The sequence below is a fragment of the Athene cunicularia genome, assembly GCF_003259725.1.
Source record: "Athene cunicularia isolate RWA chromosome 1 unlocalized genomic scaffold, athCun1 chr1_part2, whole genome shotgun sequence".
In the NCBI taxonomy this organism is placed as follows: domain Eukaryota; kingdom Metazoa; phylum Chordata; class Aves; order Strigiformes; family Strigidae; genus Athene; species Athene cunicularia.
This window is the reverse complement of record NW_020799092.1, coordinates 76,218,290-76,232,368: the sequence shown is the minus strand read 5'-3', so window position 1 is coordinate 76,232,368 and position 14,079 is coordinate 76,218,290. Positions and strand designations below refer to the sequence as shown.

Genomic DNA, 14,079 nt, shown 5'->3' with positions numbered 1-14,079 from the left:
CGCTATGGAATAAACTAATGAAGGAGAGGCACTGCCCACTCTTGGCAATTAGAGACTGGCTGCTGTGATGAAGTTTCTTTATTTGTATAATCCTCTCTGGGGTAACCGTAGGGAGGCTGCTATTAAGGGCAACGTTTGGACTTGTGATTTAATCCGATTCTTTGGCTTTAGCGATTACACACACAGCCGTTTGCGTGGTGGAATAAATCTGTGTACAGAGAGAAATTCTGACGCTGCTTCCCTGAGTCAGGGTTGAGCCAACAGTGAGGAGATGCTGTGGGCTACCAGAGAGGACCAAAGCAGAAGCCTTGACCCCTTGTGGTCGCTGAGGAACTGGGAGCACTCTTGGCACCAGTGCATCATTTAGCCCTAGGGACTTCATGCTGCTATGTGAAATAAACACCCTAAAACTTCAGGAAGGGGAAAAATACATCATCCATCAAATCAGGAGCTGGACAAGGCTCTGTGCCTCTGTGTGTGGAAATGGTATTCTGAGTTTTAAGCTTTGCTCATACCTCTGCTGGGCTATGGTTCTTTATTAAAAGTGTTGTATTTCGTAAGCCTTTAATGTTTTGTGCAAATGTGAATGCCTGCATATGTTCATAAAGGCAAAGAAAGATGCTCACAATACCGTTGGTGTGCTTAACAAGAACAGCTATCAAAAGACACGAGAAGGACTAGATTTGATGGTTATGTTAAAGTTAACAGCTGCCAAAGAAAAGACACCACTTAAAATTGGGGTTTTATTTTTCTTTTTTTCAGGGGTGCATTCTCCGAAGTTGTTTTGGCTGAAGAGAGAGCAAGTGGGAAACTCTTTGCAGTCAAGTGCATTCCCAAGAAAGCACTGAAGGGAAAGGAAAGCAGCATAGAGAATGAAATTGCAGTCCTGAGAAAGTAAGTATCAGACTTTCATTTCTGCTTCTTCGCTTCGATTAAACTCCTGGTTTTAAGGAGCAGGAACAGTGATTGACAAGTGTGACTGACAGGTTGTTCAGCCCATCATAGGCAGGCAAGATCACCCAAGCTTAAGTGATGCTGAAAATGTTTTGAGAAATGCTGTGCTTTTCTTTTGTATTAATACAGCCAGGTGACAGCAAAGCGGGAAAGAGGAGTTAAGCTGGGGTAACACCTATGATGCCCTAAAAAGACCTTATTCATTAATAATGTCAGCAGTTGCATGACTGGCTTTGAGGAGAGCAGGAGCAGGGTTATTATTTCCAAGTGCTTAAAACAGTCTATACACTAATTGCTCTAAAACTAATTAGGCATGCTATGAGTTGTTATAGGTAATGGTGTCAACCTGTAGCATGGAGTGGTACCTCTGCCACTTCTGGAAGTGACTTCCCAGGGCAACTTCTGTTGTATCAGGCTTGTCTATGGCGTGCAATTTTTTCCTCACTGTGGCTGGAATATGTGGATGAGAAAAAGTCAGCTCACAACTGCTATAAATTCAGTGTATGAATTCAATGTAGTCATTAGAAGCTTGATCCCTACATCTTCCTCCTCTTACGGCTTGAAAATAGGATTCGTGTCACCTGACTTAAGACACTTGGATCTGAACTTGTCACCCTTGACTTTATTGTCCATGTAATCTGTTTTAACCTTCTAAAAGCACCTTTTCTACTCATTGAATTAAATGTAGTGCAATTATATAAAAGCCTGGGTTGGGCTGGGGCAATCTGATTCCTGCTGCACTGCTGTCCCTAGTGGGACTTCTTGCCCCAGTTCCTGGTCACGTAGAAGCTGATGGCTAATCATCGGGGCACCATGTGACAAAACTGATCCTAAATCTTTAAAACTAACTAGATACTTTTGAACTAAATGCTCAGAGACCCTAATCCAAGTTCAAGGGCAAACTCAGCCATCTCAGTAGGCAGAGGGGATCCTTTTCCGTGGAGGGTGATAAGTGGGGCTCCAAACAGCTACAAGCATTTGTTGCAGTTGCCTTCCCATTGCTGGGCCAATGTCAGGTCAGTACAGTGCAAACTCAGTGATAAATGCAGCACGTTGTCTTGCAGTGTATGTTACTGAGAACCTGTCATAAAGCTCCACCATTGCCATCTCCATAACCAAGTAATTATGGCCAATGACTGGCAGCTTGAAACAGTCTTTGTCTATGTGGGTTTGTCCCTGTTACTCATGTGGAGGTCTGAGAATGGCAATATTGGCATGCAGTGAGGATTGCCTTGCATTAACCTTGAACCTAGGCTAGTAAAGCAGAGAAATCATTTTGTTTATTTCTTGCTTCTGTGTGGTGAAACATTTGTGTTCTCTGCAAACGATTTCCCAAGAAACCAGCACGCAGCACCCAGTCTGTGCTATTCCAGCTGCAAGGGCAGGAGAGTGAATGGGTGGAAAATTCCTTCATTTCATACAATTAGATCTACTCAGTTTCTTCTCCTATGCACATTAGGAACTTAAGAGAGATTTTTCCTTTTTCATCTCCTGATGTCTTCTACCTGGCTGTTGCTAATACAAACTTTGCATGTCATTGTATTTATTCTGAAAATGGACGTCTTTGCTAGCAGACACAGTATCGAATTTGTATGTGCCACCAAGGAAACGCTTAGAAAGTAACAAACTGGATCTGCCTACAGTTGAGGAGAGGGGATATCAACCTGTTTCTCCGTTCAAGAAATTCTCTGCTTCAAAATCTGTCAGTAAAAATAGATTTGAGCAAGGTGGAGTGGATCCTGAGCAGCAGTTGCTAAGCTCCAAAGGTATCTAAGTGTCCTTGCTTTTGTTTTGTGTAGCTTAATACTGAGTGGGGATGGTAGTTTGTGTGTTGTCTAATTAGTGGGTAGGATGCCAGAGCCCTGGGTTGCCCTGCATGGCTGCGAGGTGCCACAGCCTGAATGTGCCAGGCCCTGAACTGCCACTTCTGAAGGGGATGTGCACACAGGATGCCTGGCAGGAGGAATTGGTCCCCATTCCCTGAGAGGAAGTTGCAGAGCCACAAAGAATGGATGCAAAGCAAATATAAATGTGCATGTGTGTTGATCCTGGTCTGCCTTTCTGGTTTTGCATTATGTCTTTGGGGCGTGCTTAAACTCTGATGGGATGAAAGTCCCCAAGGACGCCCTGCCTAGATGAAATGCAAGCAAAATCCTTGTGATCCTTTAGAGGAGGATCTCTTATCTGACACCGGACTTTTTCCTCCTATATTCAGTCATCAGATTTTTGACTTCTTCCTGATGAGACATTACTTGCTTTCTTGTAGACATCTGCCAAGTGTTGTGAAATGCCACTCTTGGTTAGTTCCCCTGGTTGTATGTCAAAGGGGGTTCTACTGGGGAATCCTGAATATACTCCCTGCAGCCTCTACCAGCTCTCAGGTGAGCTGCTTGTGCCCCTGTGTGTGGTGAGCAGGTTTCTAGGGACAGTCAGAGATTGTGCTGGCTGTGTCCAGGACTGGTACACTCAGTATCACATATACTTTGTACCCTCAGTCTGCCCTGGTGGAGGTCATCCCCATGCCAGTCCTGCCAAATCGTTCAGATTTGGCAGAATCAGTATGGAAAAGGGTTTGAATGCTGTGTGTTGAAGTCATATTTTAAATGACATTTTTTTAAATTCAGGATTAAAAGTCTGTGCATGGAGTACTATAGGAAGAAGAACCTGGTGATGAAAGCATTAATCCAATGACCAAAACCCTTAGGTCCTCTCTCCCTTCTGCTGCTGATTTCCCATGTGACCTTCTGTCACAATATTTATTGTCTGTCTCAATATTTATTATCTGTGAAACAACATTTATTCAAAAGACTTTCAAATAAAAAGTTTTACCAACAGTTTGTTTTGCAGTCCTTTCTCGTGTCAGCAGTCAGGAGAGTGGGTGCAAGAAGGGAGGTTTCTGGGCTGGAAACTTAGTTCAGTGTGAAATGATTGCAGTGTCCTGTCAGTCCTTCTGTGCCTCAACTAAAAAGCTGTTGGAAGAATTAATTAAATGTTCTGTGTTGGGGAAGGTCAGTTGTCCCCATGTGAAGTACATGGAAGGTAGGAGATGTTATCTCTCTGTGGGCTTGGACTCTCTTGCTGCCAAAACAAAATGACACATTTTAGAAGCGATGTTCTGCTAACAGAGGAGCGAGCTGCCAGCCAACTGATCTGCATGTTTGTGTGAGTGCCAGAGTGAATCATACATACTCCATCATTTTATTTTTCCAGCCATGGCCAACAAATCTGTTCTTAAAAAAGAAAAAAGGCGGAAGAGCCGTTAAGTCAATATTTACGCCTAGCAACCTTAACAGGGTTCTTCCAATATGGACTCTTTTGTGTCCCGTGGAAATCCATGGCAACATTCCCTGAAGACTCAGATGGGTGGGGACAGAGTGGGAAGGAGCTCGCTGTTGAGTACAGTGCTGGGAGAGACTGAGTCTGCAGTTAATCCAGGAGCCTGAGCCGACAAAAAATTTAAACATGTTCCTAATTTTAGATGGTTATTCATTCTAGTGACAACGGTGAGTAGGTTGAGCTCACCTTACTGAGCTCAGGCCTAAAGGGATGCTTCAGAACAGTGTGAAAAGTCCCGCTAGGCACCTGTGTTTGGTACCACATCAGGACGGGAGTTTTCTTAATGTCTTCAGTTAGTGCCTAGATGATGTTCTGGTGTGCAGGGATTGCTGGTGTGCTGGTTGCCTGTAGCTGGACATGGGGCAATATATTACATCTCATCACAAAATCAGGTGAGAAGCTGAGCTGCATCATTCTGGGTCTTTAAAATGTACTTATTTTTGCAGTGGAAAACATGATATGGCTTAGAATCTGTTTGAGGAAGAAAAATGCATCTCAGGACAGGACTATCACAGCTCTCTTGACTAACTGGCTGTGGGGAATGACAGCACATGGTCGCCTTCGTGTGACGCGAACTTTTCCTGACCTGAGATATGGGGAGTTTCATAATCTGCTCTGAAAGCAACCATTTTCTGGGTTTGAGCAGAAAGGTAAATGCAATCCTTTCCATTGTTTGCTGTACAATAGGGGAAATTTCTTCCACTTATGGTAATTGTGCAGATGTGAACACGCTGAAAGATGAATCGTCTGTTAGATGGGTTCCTGAAGGCAGTAGGTGGTGCAAAGAGTTGGACTGCAGAGAAGCACCAGTCTGAAGTTCTAGTTAAATAGAGGAGAAACAGCCTTGTAAGAGTCAGGCAGAGAAAAATATGCCTGATTTGTTTGGGGGTTTGTTGTGGCTTTTTTTTTTTTCTTAGCTACATCACTGTTTATCACAAGAAACTTACTATAGCTGCCTGGGTAATACCTGCACAATCATACAGGATTCAGTGATGAGTCAGAGGAAAGCAAGAGGAGGAACAATAAACTGTGTGCAGCTCTGCACCCAGGTGTATTGATTACTTAATGTCAGTAATGTGCACAAATAAGTGTCTTGTTAAGCAACTTCTGTTTAGCTAAGCAAATCATGCTCTGCTTTAGCTAGTTTCTGCTGAACAGGGATTTTAAAAATAATTTCTGAACTATTTAGGTATTTCCTACTCTCACCCCCTCTTCTTTACTCTCCTAGATCTTCCAGGAGAGGTACCATTAAATTCCTTATTACAAATCAGATCCATGCCTAATTGCAGACTGAAGACATTTTTCCTGTTGAACAGCATGATTGAACTGTTTCTAGCAGGTCAGCTAAAACTCTGCCAGTGCTTTCCATTCCTTTTTCCTTGGAAGACGGGGAGACTGGCTGTTCAGGCAGTGATTCATGCCCAAGAGGCTGCCTCGCTCCTTATATGCCTGCACCTACAGCCAGGAGCTGCTGCTATAATAAGGAGCAGGGAGAGAGGTGGGGAAGCATCCTCCTGCAAAGTCAGGGAGGTCAGGGCTGTACCCATCTCAAAACTGTTCAAAAAGCAACAATGAGAGGTTTTCCTGAAGTGGGTGATATTGTCAGTGTTCCTGCTCTTTCATAAATCAGATGATGGTCAAAGGGGCTCCTTGCTCCATCCCAGGAGATAGCACTGTTCTTGACATTAAAGAGGACAACAATGATAACACATGTGGAAAAATCACCCATTCTCAAGATTTACCTGAAAACTAAAAGGGTAATTTTAAAAAATGTTAGCTTTTTGCTCCTTTTCAGTAGCCCGTTGACAAACTCTCCCTAAAACCTCTCTGTCCCAGATTCTTGTCTCTATAAGGGCTCATCCCTCTGGGGCTAACCCGTTAGCCTCTAGGAAGATTAATTTAAATTTAGTTTTGAAACCCATTAGTTATCTCTTATTAAACTCTTCTGTGCAATTTAACTCAGAATCAAAGGCTACATTAATTCTGAATAAAATTGGCCATGCAGAAGCTTAATGTACCCTAACATAAATTTGGGCATTTAATTAATTCAGATGAGTGTTCCTGAGTGACTTTGTGGGACAGACCCATCTATTCAAGTCACAGTTGTCTCTGGGTCAAAAAATACAGCCCTTGCAGGCCTCAATGGTCCCAGTCCAGTCTCCCAGTCTGAGGGCTTTGCTGATGCCCACTAATGCTCTCCTGGGGTAATTATTTTTCTGTGCGAGGTCACGCAGCTGGAGTACAGGGCCAGCTGAATTGGAGACACTTAGATCCTGGGTTGTAAAGTGCTAACATAAAAGTAATGGTAATTAGATTGTGTAGCTGATGTACAAAAAGCTGTGGGATTAGGGTTTAAGGGGTAATGACTAATTACCTCTTTATACCACAGCAGTAAGAGCTGCTCTTCCTGTAAAGAAATGAATGGGGTGGTTAGGAAAGGAAAAAATTTTAAAAGCACTTGGTGTCTCTGTCAGGTAACATTATTTCTCTGAAGCTTTGCTTACTCTATAGACAAAACAGGCTTGCTGCTTTTTTACCCTTTTTTTTTTTTTCCTCTGTGAATAATGGTGAGAAGATAGGCTGCCTCAGCAAGAATTGAAGAGACAGCTGGTTGTTATATTAAGTAATCACTTTCAGAGAAAGCTTTTATGTAGATTTACTTGTTAAAACCTGGCTTGCTCATGCCATTGCAGTTGCACTGGGGTGACAGAAGGCTGACTCTGCCCTCCCTGCGTGGCCGTGCTCCAAGTCCTGACAACTGCAAATCCAGGGCATCCCAAAAGCCAGCTCCCCAGCAGGGCCCTGTAGCCCCGAGGATGGCTCGGCTCAGGGTGCTGGGCGTCGGGCTACCAGCTAGGGGATGATACCCAGTGGTACCATTAACAATGTGGATGTCAGTGGTGGAAGAGTAGGGCCCTTCCAAGAATATATTTGTTGGCATCCTGCATGGGTGCACTTCATCATTGCTCCCGTGCATCTGCTGGGCTCACCTGCGTGCCTGGTGGGACCTCGGTGCCCACCCTTGGAGACGCCCTTACTGCTGGGCACTACTGCAGGCATCTCTGCTGCTAGGGAGGCAGGTTAGGCGTGGAAAGCAGCCAGGATCTACAAAACGCTTTAGGGTAGGGGGACAGTTGGGCATGCCTGGAGGCTGACATCAGCTTTAGACTGTGAGATCATCTCCTGAATCAAGGAGATGCAGACTGGATGAATTGCCCTTCTCGGGTTTCAGGCAAAAGTGAATCTGACTCTATCTATTGTGGGTATGGCACAGCACAGCTCTGCCTTGGCACCAGCAGTTGACTTGTTAAGCAAATCATTTTGCTGCAAAGAATTCATGCAACTGAAAAAAAATGTGAAACCTGAAACAAAGCTGACACCATTTTTGATCACTGAGATGCTGGAAACTTTGCAGGGGAAGCCTTTGCAGCCAGGACTGCCTGGATTGTATTTCAAGTTAGATTAGATGTAAGCAGATGTAGGGAAGCAGATCAAGGCATCTTAAAAGTCCTAAAATACATTAAATGAGAGAGAAAAATCCCCTCTGACATAGTAAACACAAGCAAAATCCCTTGCATCTTCTCTGGTCTTACACAGTTTCATTTACATGCAGTGTGCTCCTTAATAGCTTTAGTGATGGTGCGTGGCATTTTTGTGTCTCAGCCTGCCTCCGTGCTGGGCGTACACAGACAGTTGTGTTCCTTCAAGTAGGTTACAGTGTGTTAAGTCATTTCACTGTAATTGCTGGGTGACAATATCGCTGTCCTCTCTTCTGGGTGGCGATGGTTTACCCAATCTCCCTTGCATAATTGTTTTTCTTCAAGGTCACCCCATACCCTGACTCAACTTAAAAAATTGCATAGCCATGTTGGGAGGAAGAGTGCAGGTCAGAGGGGATGAAAGTACGTTGTCGCTCAGAGCTCTGCCTTGGAAAATAATTCATTGTGTTATGGAAGACACAACTGCTTTCTGAAGTAGTTGCTCTAAGATGCTTTCAAATTAGCAGAATGGGTTTTTCATCCTTAGCTGGAGTTTGCTTCTGCACCAGATGCGTGTTTTATGTGGACCCCATCCTGTGCATAGCTGGAATAACAAAGCTGGAGTCCCTTCAAAGCTCTTAGCTAAAGAACAAGAATATATACCCTATTTTCCAGTATCTGTCACTCAGGAAGATGGTTACAATTGTGTTTCAGTAGTACAAGCATCTGATTATATGCGCCATTGTCTGTTACCTAAAAGGAAAGAATTGTTAAGATGCATAAAGGCTCTTTAATAAGATCTAACAGTTTGATAAATGACTCAGCGTTATATCTGGATGCATAAGGTCTGTCTTTGTTACACCCACATGTTTAAAGCTAAGAGTTACCTAATTTACAAGCTCATGCCTTTGCTTTGGGATAATGGAGCTCACAGAAGCTAAGGTGGGTTAGTCTTTGCACGCGAGGATGTGCAGCTGTGAGACTATCCCAAACCACAGCAGAGGTGTGCAGTTACAGGTTGCAGTGGCACTGTTTGAAGCAGCTCTACAACATAGTGTTTAGAAATTGCAGGGTTTTGGGTGGTTCAGTAGTAGCAGGGAGAGTATTTTCAAAAGCACTTGCAGCCCAGATGGATGTGTTGGTGCCTAAAAGCTCCTGAAGATGTAGTCCTGGGTAAGTTAGTTGGGCAAAATACTTCGTTTTCTCTTTTTCCTCACATGATTCTTCATAGGTAACCTGGAATATTTTGTCTAAAAGGCTTTTTTCCATGGAAGTCAATTCTTCATTTGGAAAAAAAATATAAAAGGATCTTTAAAGATCTCGTGGCATTAGCAAAGTGAAGATGTCCTTGTCAAAATATTATCAATGTATTGCATTTTATCTATCTTCTCTAACTTAACCTTCAAATATTAACTGAGGGAAATCAGTGTTTTGTACTAAGCTGTTGTGATGTACTCTTGGGAACCAGCTAGTTTCTAACTGCAAGGTGACCATACTTTGATGATGGGTGAGCTATTTACATTCACAGTCCAAGCACCTCAGTGGATGCTCCTTTATCTCTCATGCTGTTAAAATCCATGGCATTAACTCAAAACACTGGAGTATCTGGCAAATTAGAATTATAATTTGTGAAGCACCGCATAAAGGAAAACAAGTAAATGCAAGGTAGGATTCATCTGACCATCTGGAAGCATCCTCAAGGTATGCAGCCGCATCTGAGCTCAAATCTTACTTGCCGCGGAAATCATCAAATATGAATTTCTACGCAGATCTGAATGTACAGGGAGGAAAAGCAAGTATTCAAAAAATGTCAGTTCAAAAAGGTAGAAACAGGAACGTTATCAGAAATTACAGTTTTCTTGAGCACTCATCCAGAGCAGTTGTTTGCTCTTAGATGTGTGCTAAAATACTTTATGAATACAAGTTGCTGTATTTTTGGCCTCCGCTATATGAAATTAGACCAGTGGCATTAATGGTGGGCAAGTTTTTGTGATGTGTGACCCCGGTGTGAATTTAAAACGACTCCACTGGCAACTTCTACCTCTTCTTTTCATTTATAGAAGATGAATCACAATTACATTTTGTGTCTCACTAAGGCCATGATTCTAGGTGTCTTGAACCAGAGTTTGGCAAAGTGGGGTGGCTCTGACCATAATAAAATGGGAAAATATTTGCACTTCATTCCACCACATTTCAACCACACTAGGTTAAACCTAACAGCAACTTCTGTGTTTGGAATATATCCAGTATACCCTGAACTGACAGCTGCATAAATTAATTGGTATTTGGTCAACTAAGTCTGCAGTTGTCATCTGTAATACATATTGATTCACTCTTATAATGTTTACTCACACAACACTTTCTTTGTGTTCAGTAGGAGTTTTAAAGAAAAAAAGTAAAAAAAAAATAAATCTGTAGGTAGGGATTTTGGTTTTTAACAAAGACAGACATACAAGACACTCATTTAGTCTGTGAGCTCCCCTAGTGCTCAGTTTGTCCAGGGAAATGGTGATGACAATTTTGTTCCAAATTAAACGTTAATTATTTAAAAAAAAAATCAGAAATTCTAATTTTATAGTTGTGCCTTATATTCATAAGGCATTGACTTAATCAAAATAGATGGGTTTTATTCTAAATTTAGAGTGGCCTTACTAGGGGGCTGTGCTTCTGCGACTATAGGACTTTAAACCTATTAATCAAATCTATTTCCAAAGTAAAGTCCAATATGTTCCTTGATTGCATCCATGTTTCTGTGTCTCTGGCTGTCAGACACATCCAGCTATATTGCCCAGTCCTTAAATCTCAATAAGCGCAGAAACCTGTGGGTTGGTTTTAATATTGACAATATGTATTAGTAAGTGGACTATGAAATCCCTTCCCTAAGGATATGTGACAGCTAGCTTTTACTTTGCCAGATATTTTATCAAATTAAAATTATAGAGCATTATATTAAACAGGGATGTTATTGCCTCCTTCCCCATGATTTTTTTCTTTCCAGGAGAGTAGATGTAGGTAAAGTCAAGCTTTCTTAGAGACAATACATTATTTTTTAAAGACATTTAAAAATATAATAGCAGAATTGATTTATTTTCTTGAAAGTTTGTTCAATAACTTTGTGAAGGAATATTAGTAGGAAGCTTTAGAAAATAATCTAATAAATATTAGAGCTCTATACCGAGTCAAAACCAACTGACGAATGTATGGTAGTGAAGTGTGCCAGATGTGTTTTTGCACACCAGCGCTGACTCCTTCTGAGATTAGTCCAAAATTTCTATATATGATCTGTTTGATTCCCACCAAATAGAATAACAACGTGCTTCAAATATCTTCATACCTTTGTGATATCTCCTGTCTTGACTGACGCGCCAGGGATTAAACTGGGACCTTTTTGGACTTACACATATATATCTTTATAGCCTCAGCTAAGCAGCCGTTCCCTGCGGGCAACTGGAACAGATTCAGACCTTGGTGGACCAGGCGCTGAGTGCAATTTTAACTCCTGCTGGAATACTTTGAAAAATACACATCAGTGTGGGGTTGTTTTTCAGCTGTTTAAGACTTTTTTTCCCCCTCCACCAAAACCAGAAGAGTCCACATTGCAGCAGCAATATTTGGCATAATACATTTTGTGAAGAAGCATCCCTCCAGAGTGAAACAATCTGGTCAGTCCTGTGTCTGCTGTAAGCTTGGTAATTAGAACAGGAACGTGTCTGTTCACAACTTTGTTCTTAAAAGGGATAATAGGGGATTTCTAACTGAAAACAAAGTGGCAAGGGCTTTTTCGTTATTTTTTAAATTCTCTTTTGTGTAAGTCACAATGAATATGTGGATATGGCACGATCAACAAAGATGTAGCTTTCATTGGCATTTATATGTAGAAATGCCAGTTCTTCCCTTTCTAAAGATAAAACGTTACTGTAATAGTGATAGCTGTCTGCTTCTATGTTTACTACAAGTGGATTGATGGGAGGGAAGCTGAAAACTTGGGTGAAATTTGAAACTTTCCCTGCTGTGTTTTGGGGTGCATGAGAAAATTGCTGTTGAGTGGAGCTGCTGCATGTCCCACAGTGTTTATGTCTTGAAGGCATTGTCCTTGCCATTTATGGTGTACAAAACATGCATCCAAGCCATGTGGCATCAGCATGGGTAAACGAGAGCTCGTTGTTAACAAATAGACATGGGTAATATGATCTAATGCTATTCTGGTCAATAGGAAAATTCAAAGTTGTTGAACTTGGTTACATGACTCTTCGAGGCTCCCTTGAGAATCTCAGCCCAGAGCAAAAGTGGAAAGAAAGCCTAAGCTGAGGTCACCCATGAGGGTTGCGGGGCTTTGTCTTGTGCAGTCATGCAATGTTGACTCAGGGCTTTATAGATAGCACACGTGCTGCACAGCCTCCTTTCCTGGTTTTCAGTGCCTCCTGAATTGCTATATCTAAAAAAAAGGGCCATAGCTTATCTATGTGGCTTTACTCTTCCAAAGGTAGTTACTCCATCTTCATGCCCTCATAACTTAGGCACGGCTAAGCCAACACAGGATCCTGGCTTTCCCATAAGGGTAGCTCTTTGCCATCTCTGGATGATGGGTGGGAACAATGGGCGTTTTGTGCTGTTACTGCTGATTTAGGCTGTTGCACTGAGACGAGACTTCACCCTGCAGATAGGGAATCTGGAACAAGGGAATCCAAAAGGCCACTTCTGTGAGAAGATGGGGAGCGTGGTCTGCTTCTTACTAAATGGGTTTTTCTCCTGCTAGATCTTGCTGCTGGCATTAAGTTGGCTTTCCTTCTAGAAATTCAAAGACCAGGCATGGAGTTCACCACCAACCTTCACTCAAAAGGATGGGGTTGGCATGTAGAGATTTTCTCCCATCTTGGCTCTGATTTACTATTAGGGCCCTGAATTGCTGACTTTGTTTAAAATTCCTTCTTTCATTAGAAACACATGTTTCTGATTTTCTTTCTTAGGATGACACAGTTTGCACTCTTACCCAAGAGCTGTTTTCTTAATAGGACCAACTATATTTGGAATCACTCTGAATTGCTCTTGAAATGGAAGATTGATGTCAGTATTTCTGGCAATTTTTCACTGTTTTTCTTTCCCTGTAGTTGAGTGTTAAGTAACCATTCAAGCTGGAAACACCTATACCACTTTATTTAAACATAATTTGATTTGGTTTATTTTATTTACCTGTATGCTCCTAGAGTAGCTGATACAGGTAAACATATTAGCAGGATGATTTATGGAGGATTTAGAAAATAATAGAAAGGGTTGTGTCAATGAGCGTGGAGGGTTGTGTTCTGCATCAATTTACACAGGGAAATCTTAGAGGCTTTAGAGACCTAATCCTGTGTTGACGCTGTCACATCCATGTCTCAGGTAGACTTGAGCAGCATTTTAGAAGCATGTGCACAGGAGAGGGATATGTATCCCTTTGACATCCCCTATCCAGGGAACATTAGAAGACCTCATGGGTTTTGTTAGTCATCTATATAATTTCATATGTGATGATTATGCCTTCAGCATCCATGTGGGAGATGGCTGCTGTCTGCTCTTGGGGCTTGGTCACACGTAGTCCATCACTGTCCTTCCAGTGCTTTGCTGTCTTGAACTACAAACCAGGGAATGTCAGTCCTATCTCCCAGGACCCAGTTGCTGGGTCTGTCTTGTTAGTGCTTCAATCCCTCTCAGCATCAGCCTCAGCTTTTTGCTTGCCTGAAGGCAGCAGGTTAGAAACAATGCGTACCCTGGAGCATCTCAAAATACAGGGTTTACACTCTCTTTAGTATAAATTGCATTTTTAATCCAATTTACATGTTAGGACAGTTTGGATGTGACATGTAAGGGTAAACTGAAAAATAATGCTAGCAAGTTCAGTCTAGTCAACGACACATGGGTGCCTTAGTCAGTACATGGCCATACGCACCTCAGGAGCCTCCACATGTTGGGTCTTCTTCACCTAACGAGGCAGTTTATCTCCAGCAGACAAGGTGAAAAGACTATATATCTTCAGTGTGAGGGTGCCTAGCCGGTTCTTCATTGTGCCTCTCCTGCCCTTTCAAGAGAGATGTGTCTGGTGTGAGAAAGAGCACTCAACTCAATATGCTGCTGGTCTTGGTCTTGCACCATTTTGAAAATCTCTTTAAGATTCTCTTGTAAAAAAAGCAATACACCTTTTTCAAGAAAAAAAACAGGACCTGTACTGCCCAAAAATTCAGGCTCATTTTGGACTAGACTGTGAGTTTAGTCAAGCCCTCTCTTTAAACTCTGTATTTAATTCTGGAAAGAGAAAGTCTCTCACCTGGTCTGA

General features: G+C 42.2%; 1 protein-coding gene across 2 annotated transcripts in view; it reads left to right on the top strand.

Moving 5' to 3' along the window:
- Positions 1 to 876: 876 nt before the first annotated feature.
- The window catches only part of CAMK1D (calcium/calmodulin dependent protein kinase ID), a 128,967-nt gene continuing 115,764 nt past the window's right edge, over positions 877 to 14,079 (top strand). For both annotated transcript variants that reach the window (XM_026863981.1, XM_026863973.1), the window contains exon 1: positions 877 to 894. The gene's annotated coding sequence lies outside the window, so the exon portion shown is untranslated. The remainder of the gene's footprint in view (positions 895 to 14,079) is intronic.